Raw genomic sequence first — 17,425 nt, 5'->3', positions numbered from 1 at the left:
CTGAATTGTTTTCTTGAGAAATAAAGCTCTTCAAAAGATACGTAGGCTGTAATGATGCTATGGTTGCGGTGTTCAGTTTAAAAAATCCTAAAAAGTAAGTCAGAGTAGATCTGAATGCTTTGCAGATTTTCTTAATCAGTGAAAAGATGAAAGTAAAAATATGAATCTTGAATATTTAGCATTCATTAGTGTTGTGTCTGTAATACTGTCTTATGTGACCACATTGCTCATCATAAGCCAGACAGAGAAAAGTTATCTCAAATGTGAGTGCAAAGTTGAATAGTTAGGTTCCTTATCCAAATGGAAGGACAAATCAAATGGATTTTTCCACTGGCGTCCATGCTGGGTCCAGGGATATTAAATGTCTTCCATTCTGATCCGTGGAAGATCATAGAATAGGCTCATTAGATTTAGAGATAAATGAAGTATGGTATATCTGGAGAACAAGAATAAGGTTCCATATGGTTGTGATAAACTGGAGACATGAATGGAAAACTTCAGGTACTTTTCAACTTACATAAGCGCAAGCACCACATTCAGGAATAATAACCTGCACGGAAGCAAAATGCAGGGAATGGCTGCATAGGAAGAAATTCCAATAAAAAGGGTATAGAAATTACGTTTAACCACAGACCGGACATGAGTTAACAACAACACATTCTGGAATGCAAATAGCATGCAAGTTTGCAGAGTAACTCTTTTGCTCTACTCAGCACTGATAAGGCTTTAACTGGATGGTTGTGGCTAGGTCAGGGACCACACTTCAAGAAATTTATGGACCAGCCACAGCCAGTCCCATAGATAGCAATAAAAATGATAAATGGTCTATAAAATATGAATCTGGATAAAATATTGGAAAAGTGGGATTTTTAGCCTAAAAGACTGAGGGGAGGACTGATAACAGTCTTTCGGACATGTAGAAGGCTACTTTATGTGTCTACAAAAGTAACAGGCTAAAATTCAGGAAAGAAGATGTGGATTACATGTTCAGAAATATTCTATAATGAAATAGCTATGAACAGCGGGAAAGTTTAACTGAGGGTTTATGTACCCTTACTGAAGACTTCAAGGAAGGATGGCAAGTGCTTGTCATGAAGGACTCGAAAGTTGCTGCTTTTGCCTTGGATTTGAAGACTTCACGTTCTATCAAGTCTTATGATCTTATAGTTTGTTTGCTTCTTATCCTGCTTAACTCAAAGCACTAGAGGTCATGACATACACCACACTGAGAAATACATGTTATTTTGATGAGCCCAGTACGTATTTCTTCTTTTCAGTGATGATCTAGAAACTTCAAGGCACAAGGCCATGAACCTTGTGGTCCTTATTCAGATAAACAATGAAGGCCAAGAAGAACCAAACACATACTTGCTGTTTAAGGAAATGTGTCAGTATCTGTCAGCTTGTTCAGGAGGCTCATTATCTTGTAGGATTGAGCCGTCAATGTTGCTCAGGAGACCAAATTGTATGTATTTCATTCAGGCCAATAGAAAACAGAAAATTAAATTTTGAACGCTGTCACAAATATCTCCAAAACATTGTTTGTTGTTTAATTTACAATTTCAAACAATTGGTGCAGGTCAAACTGAAAAATCAGAAATTATGCAAGCGACCACAGGAACTATGAAAAACATTTTCTTGTATTACCAACAATGGCATTAACCCTTCTTAAAGATGACTAGAAAAGTAAGAGTGCAGGGAAAAATGTCTTAATTTTTTCAGAAACAGCCGAAGTGGTGTATTCAGTTCTCATCCACAGATCATTTGGAGGTATTGTAGGGAGAAGTTGAAAGACATAAACTGTACTGCAATTACAAGTCAAACAATGCAAAGCCAACATGGGCATTGTTCAAGAAGTCATGTTAAATAATGTTCCAAGCACACAATGTGGAAAGAGTGTTTGCCAACAATTCTGTGAAAAATTATCTCAGTATTTTATTTCACTTCAATATTAATATTTTTTTTAAAAAAAAATGTCCACCAGTTACATAAGGGCTGGCTGCAGTCAGGTGTGAAACACTGATGAAAAATTATAAATGCCAGGCCCTGAGTGTTGTGTCATTAATATTTATGACACAGTGTGAAGAGTCTTTTTTAAACGCCACTTTGTGTGTGGGTTGGGGTGGAGTAAGAGAGGGATGCTAAAGAAGAGGAGATATGCTAAAGGGTCAAGGCATCTTGACAGAGAACAAAGCCCTTTGCAGATACAGGGTAGTAATAATTAGTCTAATGTTTGGATAGTTACACTTTATGCAACCTCTGATTTTCATGGCATGAAATTGTGAAAACTGACCATCCTGTCAAGCTGCCAAGTAGAATGCATTTGGATAGGTATTTGGAACCCAAATATAATTTTTAACCATCATCTATTATTTTGGGCACATTGCCTAAAGTGGACTGAACCTCAAACATTTATTTCACACTAGCCTGCTCCTCCTGAAATTATGTAATTATGTTGTCATTTCAGACAGACAATGTATTTTGTTTAACATAATGCTATAACTCCTACCAGTGCCTCCTTAAGTCCCAAAGTAACTGGTCCCCTCTCCAGATAGTGGGCAAGAACTGTGTGCTGCCAGTGAGAACTGCCCTAGAGCATTCCCAGGTGACAGGAGGCATTTGCACATCCAGGACTTTCATAAGCAATGGGGTTTGTTAGCTTACTAGATCTAGTATTTAGTTTCCTCCAAAACGAAACACTACTCCATACGGTTAGTGTAATCTGTCCTCGAATGACAATGGTCTGCACTTTGTTACATGGATGCAGCAAGTCACTTTCATACTTTTATACCATTCACATAAGATTTGCATGAACTATGTAGCCAGTCCTCATCTCTCTGTTTTTAATTGCAAATTGTCTCCTTCTCTTGACATAAATAGTCTGGTTTATGTCATAACTTAATTCTTACAAACCGCTGTGTTTTTTCAGCTTATGTTGTTATGTCAAAAAAATAAATGAAGTGCACTACATACATCATATTTTTCATGCAAGTGTCTGGCACGTGTTGCTTACATAAAAATACAGTATTGTTTAAAAAAGAGAAAAATGTAGAGGGAGCTGGTATAAGATATGCACTTTTTTAAAGCAGCAATTCCTCAGAGATTAATTTTTTTTCAAATAATGGTATTTCATCGGCTGCAAAGTAAAATTTGCTTTTCAAAATGCAGAGAACTGTCATATGGAATCAAATTTAAAATTTTCTACAAAGGAATCCTTATATTTGTAACACTCATATATAAAATGAAATAATATTGAAATTAACTGTTGAAAAATTTATGCAATATGTGCTAACTTGGTAGCACACTCTGTTATCCAGGAAATACATTAACTTTGAAGTCACTATCTCCTGTTTGTAGTCAGAGAAGGTCAAAGCTGTGGTTCATGGAATCTAGAAACTTTTAAGGCAAGGATGAATGAACTCCCAGGGCATGTTTTCTTAAATTATGTTAATGTTGCTCTGTAACTATATCCATCTAGAGTAATATTCAGAAGTTAACAATGGGTGATTGTACTTTGGACTACACAACCAACCCTGAAATAACAAAGAGGTTACTTTCTCACTGACTTCAAACTGACAAGTAATGACCATGAAGAAACTCCTCCTAATGAACATTAATGAAATTTTCATTAGTAGGGAATTTCTTACATGCAGATTAGTGTGCAGTGCTTGGATGCTGTGGCAGGAGAGATCAGGAGTACTCAGAAGGTATCTAAGCATTCCATTACATATCACAGTACTGTTGGCACTTTAAAACAGGGACCTCCCTCTGGTCCCAGTGTTTGGAATACAAATGGCATAGGAGGAAACTACAATAAGGAGCAGCAGTAGGTGTGTCAGCTCCCTGTGGTACAAGCCAGGCACTACAGAGACATGATGCCTGGAAATGACAGGGTGGCTGCAGAAAACCAAGATATAGAGTATTTTGGGGCTCTAAGATGACATCTACCTATATGTGTGTTGAAATTGATATATATATCAAAACAGTCAGAAGCCAGTTTAGACATATTCCTGATTCTATAAGTTATTTTTTAACATACATTATTTGCACTAACCAACAAATGAATATAATTTTCAGTTACTGAGTTTTCTTAGATGTCTCTGATATTCCTTATCATTCTGTTCAGTCCTGACTAACCTAATAGGTTACTAGAATCTATTCATTTTAGGGATTCGCTACTTTGTTTACAACTATCGTTTCATTCAATTTATCACAAATAAATTTAAGATTCACTTGTTCCTAGGTTACCTCCATCAGATTGTCTTTCTTGCTAATTTTAACACAACACAACTGAATTATTCCGTAACTCTGGAATGTGCCTTTGTGCTTTATTATAGAATTCACAAAATCTGTGAATACTCACTTTAATAGACACTTCTCACAATGTGATCCTGCTTTTCAGTGCCTGTGTTTAATAAATGCAGATCACCAGAGCCCCACTTCACAAAGTGCATTTATTTGTGCATTATGTACAAAGACTATATTTATATGTACACTCAGTGTTTGTGTTTCCCTTTTATAAACTCATATGTTGGCTCTTTAAATTTGATTTTGACTATTTTACATTTGCCAGCCTCATCTCAGGATCTATATTAATAAATTTTAAAATGCTGGTTGCCATTTCAAAAGAAACTTTTTTTTATTAAATGAAAAAATCTCTTTGATAATTCGAGGATGGCTGTGTTCAAGGCACATTTAGGATCCAGGCTGGCTAGTGGCCTCGCTCAATGCTTTTATACTACAGTGTTAAGTTCAAGAGAAAATTGTCCAGCATCTTGAACAGTTTCATTTTCACTGAGTTTCGTAGTTTAGGCCCATCAGGGAACAAAGACCATGATTAGCCTCGAGTACCGAAGTGGCTGAGAATTGCCCAAGGGCAGGGAGGGCTTAATTGCGGCTTAAGGTTCAGGACAAAACAGACTGGGCCACTCGGTTTGGGGAAGAAAACAGAGAAACAATTTAATGCAACATCAACTAAAACATACCCCCAAAAACCCAAAACATAACCAAGATAAAACAACACAGAGTAATACAACAATGAAGAGCCCGACCAGCCTTCTTAAGAACACCTTCTTGCCACACCTCCCCTCTTCCCGGGCTCAGAGCCCTGATCCCGGGGTTTTTACCTCTTCCCCCCTTGAACAGTTTGGGGGTGGGGGGGAAGGGGTCAGTTAGTCTGTTCCCGATAGCTTCTGCCGTTTGTCCCTCCTCAGGACGGGTGAACTCCACACCAGTCCTCCCTGCAAGTCCGTGGGGTAACTCACATGCATGGCAGCCCTGCACGGGCTGCTCCAACGCGCACTTATTCCAAAGGCTGCAGCTCCTCTCTGCCTCTCGTGTGGGGCTGCTCTGCGGCGTGCAGGCTCTCCAGCACGGCCTGGGCCATGGCCGTCTCCCCACACAGTCCCTCGTCTGTCCGGGCTCACTCACATGGAGCTGCTGGTAACTCACGGTCCTGCCACGGATCTCCATAGGTTGCAGGGGCACAGCTTGTATTCTCGCCACGACTTGCAGAGGGATCTCTGGTCTACTGCTTCTCCTTCCTTCCTCCTTCTCTGGCTGAAGGGTCCGCGTGGTCGCCTCCATCTTGTATCACTCTTACACCTCCTGCCAGCACTTCAAATTCCCGTCCCCTAAACAGTGATCACAGAGGCGCCAGATTGGCCCAGCCGGGCTGGAGGTGGATGTGAACCCAGGAGCTGGGGGAGAGTCCACAAACCCTTTACCGGGTCTTCACTGCAAGTCGTTCCCCCTGTTACTAAGCCAAAAGCTGCTCCTTGCTAAACCAGAACATTGAGTGTTTTCTACTAAGCACTAAGACTACCTTCTCTCTCTTCATTACCTCTGAGCAATGTATCTATTTATGTTTCAATAAGATTATCATGTATTTGTATTACTGCATTCACATAATCGCATCAATCAAGTGACCATTTTAGACACGGTTCTTGGCATGTGATCAGTTTTCTGAAAAGAGGGAAAGGTCTTTGATTTTAGGCCTAAAGAGGGTCACTGGAGAGTGATCCTAAAGATTCTGAACACTGCCTTCAAGTGAATTGATGATCAGGACATCTCAAAAAGAAAATGTTTAGGTGAAGAGTTCAGCTAATAAGGTCTCTGACTCCTAAATGCCCCTCCTGGGAGGTACTGAGACCTTCCAGCTGCCCTGGAAGTTAATAGGGGCTGAGGGTGCTCAGTATTTTGCATAGCTCAGCTATAAACGCATTACACTTAACTGCATAACCTCAAGGATAAGACAACATCTGTCACTCAAAATCAGCAAACACCATCTGGTTTTATATCACTATATTCCTACTTACTTGAACAAATGAAGCTAAAGTGACACACGGCATTGTTTCAAAGAAAAAACAAAACGTATTTACACTAGCTACTTTGCCCTATTGTGCATTTTGAACAGCTAAAATGAAAGGCTTTGCCTACAAAAGTTGTCATTATTATAATTTGTTATTTGGGCTTTCTCTGCTATGATTTCAGAATTACACCATTTTTATCTAACCAACTCCTGGAAGATATTCAAACTAGTTACAAAATAACACAACTCTCATTACTCCTGACCTTAGATAAAAGCTTATTTCTTTTTTCAAGATAATGTCAAGGGTCCTTCTTGATCGTTTCAGCTTCCGCCCCAAAGAAGAATGGCTGGTCCAGCCTTCTGCTTCACTTTGCTGGCACTAAAACAAAGGAATGGCAAAAGCAGTATAGTAACAGGCCAAAAATCTTTTCTGTAAGACTAAACAAGACCTCTGTAATTTCACCAAAACAAACCAGCATTTGAATTAGTTTGAACATTTTGTACTATTAGTAATTAGTAATGATTTCTTATTAATATTTTTAATGTCTGGAGGAACATTAAGTTATACTTTGCTTGCTATGATGTCAATTTCTAAAGGTGTTCAAATGATCTGACTAGATGTTTGTACCCCTTCTGGGTTTTGATTATGGCTGTTTTTTCTGTCATTTCATTAAACAGAGAGCAAAGCATGTGCCCTCGGCTACAGCAGGAAATGGTTCTTTAGGAAGTTTTAGGAAATCCATCATTTAAATCACAACTACAATGTACTCTAAACAATTGATGTTATGCTTTCCAAATTTAGCCCTCACGGGACTGAAGTACTGAGCACCCCGAGAAGAGTACTTGCCTTGAAAATCAAATTTAGGGAGTAGAAAAAGATTCTCAAGTAGGCCAAATGAACCGAATATAAATACAGCTCTGAGAACTAAGAGGAAATTAGTGGAGAACTAGAACAGCTTATATAAATCTAGAGAGGTAAAAATATGTTTATTTGGAATCTTGGAATTAAAAGTTAATTTGTATACAGTGCTCGGTTGAACTTTCCAGCTTACATTTTACAATGTGTTTTTCTATAAAATTTGTACATTTTATTATAATTCATAGAAATAATCTTTCTGTTTCCATAAATATCTACAGAGACAAGATCTCTAGGTAGGTTTTTGTACATACTTGACCTTCAAAGAATAAAACATTTTATTTGAAATGTCTGCAAACTCACAGATGAAATTACAGCTTTAAAAAACTAGTATTTCTGAAGCTCCCAAACTCTTCATCTACACAGCTGAATTCCACATTTGCATCCCTATTTTTACCATAAAACTGAAAAGTGATCTCTGAGGGTAATGTTCAATATTATTTATTATATGTCTTACAATAGCACTTAAGAACCCGAATGACTTTTTGCCACTGTATTTAGAACTGTGCAATATCTGTAATATGAAGCTGTCTTGTAGATTTTGGTTTTTATCTCCTAACAGACTAGAAGTTGGAGGAGAAATAAACTCCAAGAGACTAAATTTTAGAAACTATCCCTACTGACTTTCAGTCCTGAGCATTACAAAACATAATATGTCAACTCTTAAAGTATCATGAAAACTGTAGAGGCCTTTAAAATGAGACTCATGTACTTGCGTGTCCTTCTTTAAAACTCTCTTCTAAGTCACTAAAACAAAGCATTGTATCTCCTTGCAAGATGAAAATAAGAATTTGTGAAAATCTCCCATATGCACATCTGGAATAGTCTCAAATATTTTGCTGCCATGAGAGCTAGCCTTCAAACACAGATATTGCAATGTTTTTCTGGTTTTATCTGCACAGACATAATTGAGCTAGTTCTGACCACACTACCTCAGCTGCAGAAAACAGGATCCTTATTAGTGCTGACATTAGCGCAAGCTTATTTATCTCACTCTCCCTCAGCTGTATTACCACCATGCTTCTCTGAATGCCTTCTCAGCACTAAATTAAATTGTAAATTACATTGTAAATTAAATTGTTCTTTTTTTCTGACTATGTTTGGTTTCAGAGAAGCCTTACTTGTCAAGAAAACTACACCATAAGGCCTTGGAAAAGAAGACATGAGGAGAAGCCTCTTGTCTTCTTTTGGCTGCAAATCAAGTGGATGAAAAGGTTTCTGTCATGATGACATGTCTAGATTACCATCTCCTTACATTTGTTGACATAATTCACAGGTAGTTAAATCCTTAAAACAGATATTTCAAAATAATCCGGGTTAGTTTAAGTATTACTAAGAGTATACTGAATTGCGCTTTTTTTTTTCCTCCTCTAAATGAATGGCATTTAGCACAAATTTCATGAATAGTTGTGGCACCATATTTTAGAGATCGGTAACCTCTGCTGGAGGAAGGGCAAGTCTCAATGAGAAACTTTAACTAATCTGCACTGTGGAGGCATTAACCTTATCAGTCTGGTTAGCTGGAGCCTGAACGGGACTCAAATCAGCAGTCTCACTGAACTGGTTGACAGAACAAATCCTGCATCTGGGATATGAAACGAATCAGGAAAGTGTTCTCCACAACACTGCAGGTAAAAAGGGCTATTCCCATGAACAATTTAAGGTCATTGACCGTGTGATTAGTACTGAACTCTTCGGTTCAACCCACCACTTTCTGCTGTGAATTATTCCCATGATTATCCCAATTTTTCAGGGGAAATTTTAACATAAAGCCCCTGATCAGGCCAATGAAAGCATTGTGACAAACAAAGGCATAATGAGTCTTCTTTTTCACCAGGAATATGGCCTGCCATACTACAGAAAGCCCTCAGCATACTGAAGGAAACAATACTAAGGCACTGACCTGTTTTGTTCCCTGGTAAGGTATCAGTGGACTTTAAAGGGCAGAAATCTAGTAGACATACAAGGTGGCCACAATTTGTCTCAAGACATTACCATTTGGCAAAATGCCTGACCGCTATAGATAACTAGATAACTCCCACCAATCCCCCATAATCTCAATCATAGATAAAGATTATTAAATAATGGCAATTATTCTATTAGCTAGAGCTGACATAACAAAAGCTAAACACTGTCTGCTCTACCTTGCTAAACGATGTACCTGTCAGTATACACCAGCACTTGTCACTATATGCTGAATCTGTGCCACATGGGGCTTTTAAGTGGGTACTATTTCATAAAAAGAAATTTTTTCCTGAATACTTTTTCCGATTAAGTTCCTGGAAAGAATTATAGAATTTGTTTTGTCTTTTTTCTTTCAAAAGAAGACAAATTCCAAAATGAAAATCTTATTCTTGCAGTGACAAAAGGAATTTGATGTTTCCCTCATAACCTAGTACTTTATGTTAGTGTCCAAAAACTTTTGATTTATATACGAGTTTTTCCAGACTGATAGGATAAAAGACTTAAGGAGACTTTCAGGGATCACATGCTATAGTATCTGCTCACTAGCAGAGATTTGGGTCATGAAATAACAGCCTCTCTTCTCCTGCCATTTATAACTGAATAATACAGACCAAACCTCTTTCTCTCTTTCTCTGATCTCTCTTAACAATTGTTTAGACTGGTCAACTCAGAGAATTGCCTGGTGTAAACTACAGTACAGGAAATTTCAACAGGAGACCAAATTCTTTCCTGTACAAATTGTGATTGGATGGTAAACTGAATTGTCCAGGCTGCAAATGTCAAAGCAGGCAGTGCAATTCTTCTTACTGCACTAAATGAGATAAATTCTTGTTTGATAGTTTGCTGATTCTTAGATCTTCTCTTAGAAAAGATAAATTGGCAACTTTCTCCACTTCCAAACACTAACACACTTTTCTATATCAAATAACTCAATAAATGGAAAAACAATGATACAAAATCAGACAACGCTCTAGTGTAGAAGGCAAGTAAAATGTAACCTATGACAAAATAGATCCCCTGTATTTATAATGTACCTTTCAGGCAAATTCAGTAACATGACAATGCCAGGCTGGTGTTTCAAGTCTATGTTCAGTGCACTTCTGCATATGAGATTCTGAATATTTATTGTGAATTGACCACATCATTCTCCTCAGTTATACTTGGACATGATGTAGCACATCTTATTTTTCTGATCTAAACATTTTTGTAAATATTAATGAAGGAAAGTTCACAATGCCTTTGTAAATGAAATTAAATTAAATATTGTAGACTGCCTTGTAGTTGAAGTAATCTGAGACAAAGATAATGAAGTAATTTAAATTATTGCTCTTGTTATACAATGAACCATTTTAGTCAGGGAGTGTTTTTTAACTATTCATGTCCAGAAAAACATTAATAATTTGTTATAACAAATAATCAGAAAGAAGCACAACTAAACCCCTATATCTATATGGGAAGAAATTGTGCTGCTGGAAGCCCTGCTTGTGAAACAGAACTTGAGCCACTAAGGCACTAAGTGTCTTTAGCCACTTCACAGCTCCAGCTTTCCACCTATCTTTTCACAGGTATTTCATTGCTGATCTTTGTGCTGCAGCCATAGATTAATTTGTGAGATGGAAATTGTTCATTTCCATGAAGGAGCCAGTTCAAACAGAGGAGCAGGCTGAGTTAGACAAGTGTGCTCCCAGCTCGTGCTAAGCCCCAAACATCACATACCCCTGTCTGTGCCTGAGCATCAGCTCACACTACCTTAGCAGCACCACTGTCGGGACAGAGCTGAGGGCCAGGACTCAGTACCACCTGCCCCTGCTGGCTGCACACCCCCTCCATCCCATACACACGTATGACAGCATATACTTGGACTCTAACACCAGCACTGGCAGCTGCCAACATTCAGGGTGAAGCACTTACATAGGGCCACCAGCTCTCTTTTACGGCAGGGCTGAACGTGTGTCCATGCATCTACCAAAAAGTAACAGTCACAAAATAGCAAAGACTGTTTTTCGTCTCCAAATTGAGTGCCTGTTGTTTTTTTCACATGAGTCCATCTGTGTCTTCCCAAGCCACGGACGTGTGGAGATATCTGCGTCATTTTGAGAAAAGCATATGTGTTTGCTTCTAACGGGAAGCTGGAACTGCCAAGAAATAATTGTCAAGACCCTTTGCAATTTTCCTTTTATATCTGTTATTTCTGAGCAAAAATGACCTGAATCTCCTCTTCATAACAATGTAGATCTAAATTAAACTCACAGAGTTATGGAGAATAAGGTCTTGAAAGTATCAAAAGAGATATTCTTGAATCCAGAGGATATCTGCTTACTTCATTTGACCATACAAATGACCTATATCTACACTGAGCTCTTACTGAACATTACAGTACTTCCTGTGTGGCAGCAAAGTTCATAGGGCTGACCTGGCTCATCCAGAGCCAGACAGATATTCAGAAGGATGCACAGTACTAAGTATTCCCATGACTTCACTGGAGACAGAGACGAGATCATTGTTGTAAACTATTGTGGTACACAAGCAGTAAAAAATGCTGTTTTAGAAAAAGCTGAATCTGGTAGTGTAACATCATTTAAAGTAAAATTACCAAGGTGAAATAAACATATTATCAGAATCCAGATTTGATGCTTCCTTACAGTTCTGATAGAAATAACACTTCGGGTGCAAATCTCCCAAAGAGGACAAAATGTGATTTTGAATAAGCTTCTACTTTTCACTGCCTTGGCACAAATCTAGATAAACCCTAGTGAAATGAGTCAGTCAAAACATACAGTACAGGGTAAAGAGAAGAATTTGACCCGTTGCATAAAGAATGACTGTGCTTCTCAAATTTATTTAGTTTAGCAGTAGCAATAAGAATATGACATAGAAGCAAAGATAAATCCAGGTATCACTACAGCTATTTCTCATTCTAAGCCTGTGATATTCTTACTGCTTTACTGCATTTGACAAGGTTAATGATGGACAGAAATCTATGCCTCCTATCCTGTCATTATTCCAGAAATACAAAACAAAGAACCACACCTTGCCATAAAATACCTGTCTTTCACAATTACTCCTTTTTTCATTGTCTCAATTAATTTAGTTTATTTCAAGGCAGCTAATAAGTAAAAGCAAAACATTTTGCTTCACCTCTGCAAAAGATGTAGGACTTTCCTGAGGGAAAGAAAGCCAAACAGTGACAACACTGTTCATTAAAAAGACAAGATCTGTCATGACTTACCCTTTACATGGTATGAGGGCCATTTTTTCATAAGCTCTGGTGATGACAGTCTCTGGAAAGAAATCACAATCTCTCAGCAAAATTTTGCAGATTTATTCTTAAAATACAATACTTCATTATTTGCCATTTTTCTTCAGAGCTTGCTTTTGGAAGCTGCAGCTCAGCCTTAACTATCAAAGGGACTTACACGCAAGGGAATTGTAGCATGAAATGTTCAAAACGAAAGAGATGAGAATAAAAAGTAAACAAAATTTAAATATTGTTGCTTCTCAAGATCAGATTATCTTTTTAATCACATACTTAAAACCTGATTTACATTTCCTAATGTAAGAACTACTGGCACAGTACCTGAAAATAGAGACTTATGCGAATACAGTACGACTTCATAAATATTGATGTTTATCTTCAGAAGCTTCCAGATTAGTAAGTGAAATCACAGGTTTATCCATCTAAGACCTTAGTTAGTAGTGGCATTATGTAGCAATTTGGAATTAATCTAAGACAGTTATCTGGTTGAAATAAATCTTCTTACAGGAGCATCCTCGGTTTTCAAAAGACCTCCATCTTAAAATCACATTACTAAAATACTAGAAAGTTAGAGGACGTGATAGGTTTCCTCAGGGCAAGTCCTATCTCTGGACACTACTAGCGTTTTCATCCCAGACATGAGTACCCTGTGGGAGTCATGTGAACTTTCTTTGAAGGCCACAACATTTTCTTCAGAATAGCTCAGACTGTTCTAAGCTGCAGGTATTTTGAAAACAAAACCAAGTTTCCATACAAGGTTAAAAATACTCACTGAGTCCTCTCCTGCTGCAGGAGCTGAACACTACTACGCTATCAATACTGTCAGTATATTTTTCAGGAACAAAACATAAACACAGAGTTAGAACACTTAATATAAGTTTGCTAAGTACTTTTGCTTCCTTTCTTGGTCATGGTTATGAGAAAATGTTTGTTTAAATGTGGAGGAAAACGAATAGATTTCCCAGACTTGCCTCATTTGCCAGCAAATACAGCACTTACTGTCCATTGCAGAACACGTGGTGAAAAGGGAAAAATTAGATTCTCTTATTAAAATACTTGTCTGTCATTAGCTTGTTTTTATCTTTTCCTATGAAAGCACACTTAGAGACACCTGAATTTTCACTGACTTCTATAGGATAGGTTTAGTCCTCAGGAATAATGAGAAAGGTCTTTGGTCTAAATTCCATGCTCTCATGCACTGGCATTAATTCGAATCAACTGTCCTACAACTCCAACAGCAATTCTGAGGAGTACCAGGGAGATGGCAGCATTCTGCTGAACTGCCCTGAGAGTAAAAGCTCTTGACGTGGCGGTTTAGTCAACCACAGCAAAGGTGAAATACTGAGGAGATGGATGCTACCGCAGCCACACACCAGTGCCATGCACTTAAGTAAATAGCATGCATGTCATACCTCAAGTTTTCTTCTTTCAATGAAATCTCCTAATTAGCAGGAACTAAGCCCACCACCCACCTAAAGGCACTAAGAGAGAAGTGAGGGTTTTTTACTCCAGTTGCCTTCCAGTAGATCATGTGAACAAAAGAAAGTCATTACTACTTTCACTATTGGCCTAAAGGAACCAATGGATGTTAATAGGCAGAGCCACATCTAGGACAAGGAAATATAAGTCACTGTTCAGGCACATCAAAAGGCTCTTTGGAGAGCAAGCCATGCACTGTGCTGTGGATAAGGACCTCAGCTTTAACACATCAAGATGTTCATGTACAAATAAAGCAGAAAATGTTTCTTTCCTTAATTTCTAAGACATGTAACTTTCAAGAAGGAATTTTAATTCAACATGCATATATAATTTCCAACCAGATCCTCAGAGATGAACTATATAGCATCTGATAAAGACAACAGTAAGACAAGTCAATGTACTAATTTCACAGCTCTTTTCATTGAATTTCTCTCTCATGTCTGTGTGTCAAACATCTGTGAACAATTTTGCCAAAACTCTGGAAGCTGACTAGCAACTACCAAGCATGAGTGAAGGCATCTGTACTCCAGATAGCACAGCTGTATGACTGATGCTGCTTGTCTGCCTTAAGAGCACACCCCATGCCAGCTGTTTCACAGGATGAATTGGAAGGGAGGTTGATGAGGGGCTCTCTGAGAAGGGCCATAGCACACTTCAAACACATTTTTTCCTTTAATTCCCCTGCTTTTATGCACTGCTCATATTGCTTCAGTTATTTCATTTCTTTAATCTGATGAACATTAATAAACCTGCAAGTTCTCCTCCCAGCACTGATTTTTACAATAATTTCTTTAGGCAGTGAGCTTACATTCTGCTACTTTGCCAAGGTCAGATAGCTCTGGAGCCACCTTCCTGCATTATCACCCAAGGATTCATATAGAAAGTTTCAACTCCACTTTGTAGTCAGTGAAAATCAACAAGATTTATAGCACATCAGCTTTCATGTAGTGTCTTGTACTGAAGGGAACGTTGTTGATTACACAAATGTTTTTACCTTTAATGGCTTTATTTAAATAGTTTATTTTAATTGTGTTGTGTTTAGGTCTCTGCTAATCTGCGAGGCCAAGGAAAAAAATACCAGTTATATTTTTCTCAATTTTTTAATAACCTGAACCCAAACTGCCTGTTATGATAAGAAAGAATGCAAATATCAAGAAAAGCTTTCCTCATCCTTCTGAGGGCCCTTTCTTCTGTGTTTACAGCTCTTTTATTTGAACTTCATGAACCATTGTGAGGGTAAAGTTGGGTTGGCATGAACAGTACACTGAGAGAATTTCAGGCCTGTAACAGATTTGCTATCTCTGAATTGGATTCCTGATTAAATAAAACACATTTTAACAGGCTCCAAGTTGTTTTTTAAAGGTCAAGACATTCATCCAGAGAAGAGAAATAACAAGAAGTACAAAACACAAAGGCCTGGCCCATGTCCTGAGGACCTTTACTAAGCAGCACAGTTCTGTAAGCAGTATACAGTGAGATCAAAAGGACAGCAAGAAACCAGAACCACCAGTGTGCATGATCAGATAATGATGGCTCTCTACTGCTATTAACTTGTGTTTCTAAATGCTATGGAAGAAGAGGGAGATTTGAATAGGAGGATATTACTCATGCACTAGTGTAAGGTATTTTCAAGCACTAGTAATGATAAGACCGTAAATAAAAGAATATGGTTAACTGTGGTGAGAACGCTACAGATACCAGAGGAGAACTCCACTTTTGACCTGGAAACTGGAAGAGTATTTATAGGGTCTTGGGCAATATATAGAGGGACATTTATCTGATTCCTTCCAAAAAGAAACTAAAAATAGGAGGGCAAATGAAGTAGTGGGTTTTTCAAAATAGTAAGAAATGTTTAAGCTCAACCTTAGCAGAGGGAAAGAGGCAAGAGAGCAAGTAGATTCCAGCCTGAATCGGAAGAGCTGTTTGTTCTGGAAGCATTAGAATAAATCCAGCTGCATTTGTCCTATTTTTATTTTGTGAGTGGTAGATTTTTAATTTGGTTATGCTAACACCGCAGACAGTGAAGAACCCGTGCATGTCAGACCTCACTGTCTAACACCTAGCTGGGACCGTACAGAGCTCCAGCTGAAGTTCCAGAACCAGCAGGCTGTAAAGCTCTCTGCTGCATGGGTACTGTCCTGCCCTGAGATGCTCAGTTAACAACCCGTGTCTCAATGAAGGCTTTAAAAATGTGTCTTTTCAATGGAGCACTTTTTTTTTTTTTTTTTTTTGAGATGTTCACACTGGTTTGTTACCTTTACCTTTCCACCAGATTTGCCTGATGCTGAATAGTGGATTTGAAGGATTCTGGAGTTAAATGAGTCAGTAGATGTTCAAAGACACAGATAAACACACAAACTGAAAGATGTTTGGTGCTTTTTTTTGTTTTAATTAACTTGTTGCAAGAGCTTCAGAAATAATTTTGTATTAGTCTTCATGAGCATAACTCTTCAGAAACAGCAAGAATCCTGAGGGGCAAAAAAACGCAAAAAAAGAAAGCAGTTCTATTTTTGAATAAGGGAGGTTGTTCCAACCTGAAGTTTCTTACTGAAATGTAGTGACCAAACGAAAACAATTGTACTATGCATGTTTCAGGTCAACGTTCATTGGGGTTGTATACATGTTAAAATCTATATTGTACAAGTTTTTATGGCTGGAAAGCACTTGAGAGAACTTGCAGCATTTACTTTCAACTTTACTGACTAGTTTAAGAACAACTTCTATTTCTTTACTTTCTTCACTTGTTGGTTACTAAAAGCATCACAGAATTCTGAATTCCATTGATTTTATTTCAATATATATTTATATCCTTTTCATTATACATTTTCCATTAAAAATAATTCCTACAACGGTGAGCAATAGAATTACAAGACTCCAGCAACTGCAAAATTTGTTTTTCCTAGTAGTAATAGTAAACTTCGTGCAGCAGTTAAACTGAATATTAGTCGAAATAATATGAACATCTTTCAACCTCACTAAAAATTCAAAACCATCGAGAAGACTGATTTGGGGTTTTTTCTCTTCTGCTATTTTTCCTTCCATACAACTCTGTATTCTCTTATCTCCTCAAATTGCTTTTAAGTAGTTGGACAAAACCATATTTTTGTTCACAAACAGATACCAAGAAATTAATAGTCAGCTGCTAAGTAAATGCAATAGCTCCTATAAATCTCTCCTGTAAAATAACAGGAAGATTTTGTGTAAGACAGAAATGCTGGAAAGATAAATCAATACACATCTGAAAGGCACTTTAAACAGCAGTTTGATAGAAGGCATAAATTTATCAAAAGAACTGCTCTGGTTAATTATCAGCAACAGGCTGAGTTCCTTTCACACTGAAAGAACATATAATGACAAATATTTCCTGATTCACCCTGGTTTTTCAGGACCTTAAATTAAGAACAGAGGAAGAGATGTGATTCAGAAGGGAGACAGTAGCCATTTTCCAGTAAATATAGAATCCAATTCTGTCAATGCAAATTTAATTAGCAGTGATTTT

At 37.8% G+C, this 17,425-nt stretch overlaps 1 protein-coding gene and 1 long non-coding RNA gene across 4 annotated transcripts in view; one reads left to right on the top strand and one right to left on the bottom strand.

Moving 5' to 3' along the window:
• Window positions 1-17,425, top strand: part of PDE5A (phosphodiesterase 5A) — a 134,156-nt gene that overhangs the window by 38,460 nt on the left and 78,271 nt on the right. The gene's annotated exons all lie outside the window — the stretch shown is intronic.
• Window positions 4,993-13,910, bottom strand: LOC133625215 (uncharacterized). Of its 2 annotated transcripts, none has more exons than XR_009818514.1 (3): window positions 13,860-13,910; window positions 12,421-12,472; window positions 4,993-6,689 (listed from the first exon to the last, which is right to left on the bottom strand). It is a non-coding gene; the product is annotated as an uncharacterized LOC133625215 (long non-coding RNA). The 2 variants fall into 2 exon arrangements; XR_009818513.1 differs by lacking the exon at window positions 13,860-13,910 and adding an exon at window positions 12,769-13,070.

Source organism: Colius striatus, chromosome 3 (genome assembly GCF_028858725.1).
Source record: "Colius striatus isolate bColStr4 chromosome 3, bColStr4.1.hap1, whole genome shotgun sequence".
NCBI lineage: Eukaryota > Metazoa > Chordata > Aves > Coliiformes > Coliidae > Colius > Colius striatus.
The sequence above is the reverse complement of the archived record's forward strand: the minus strand, read 5'-3'. Positions and strand labels throughout refer to the sequence as shown.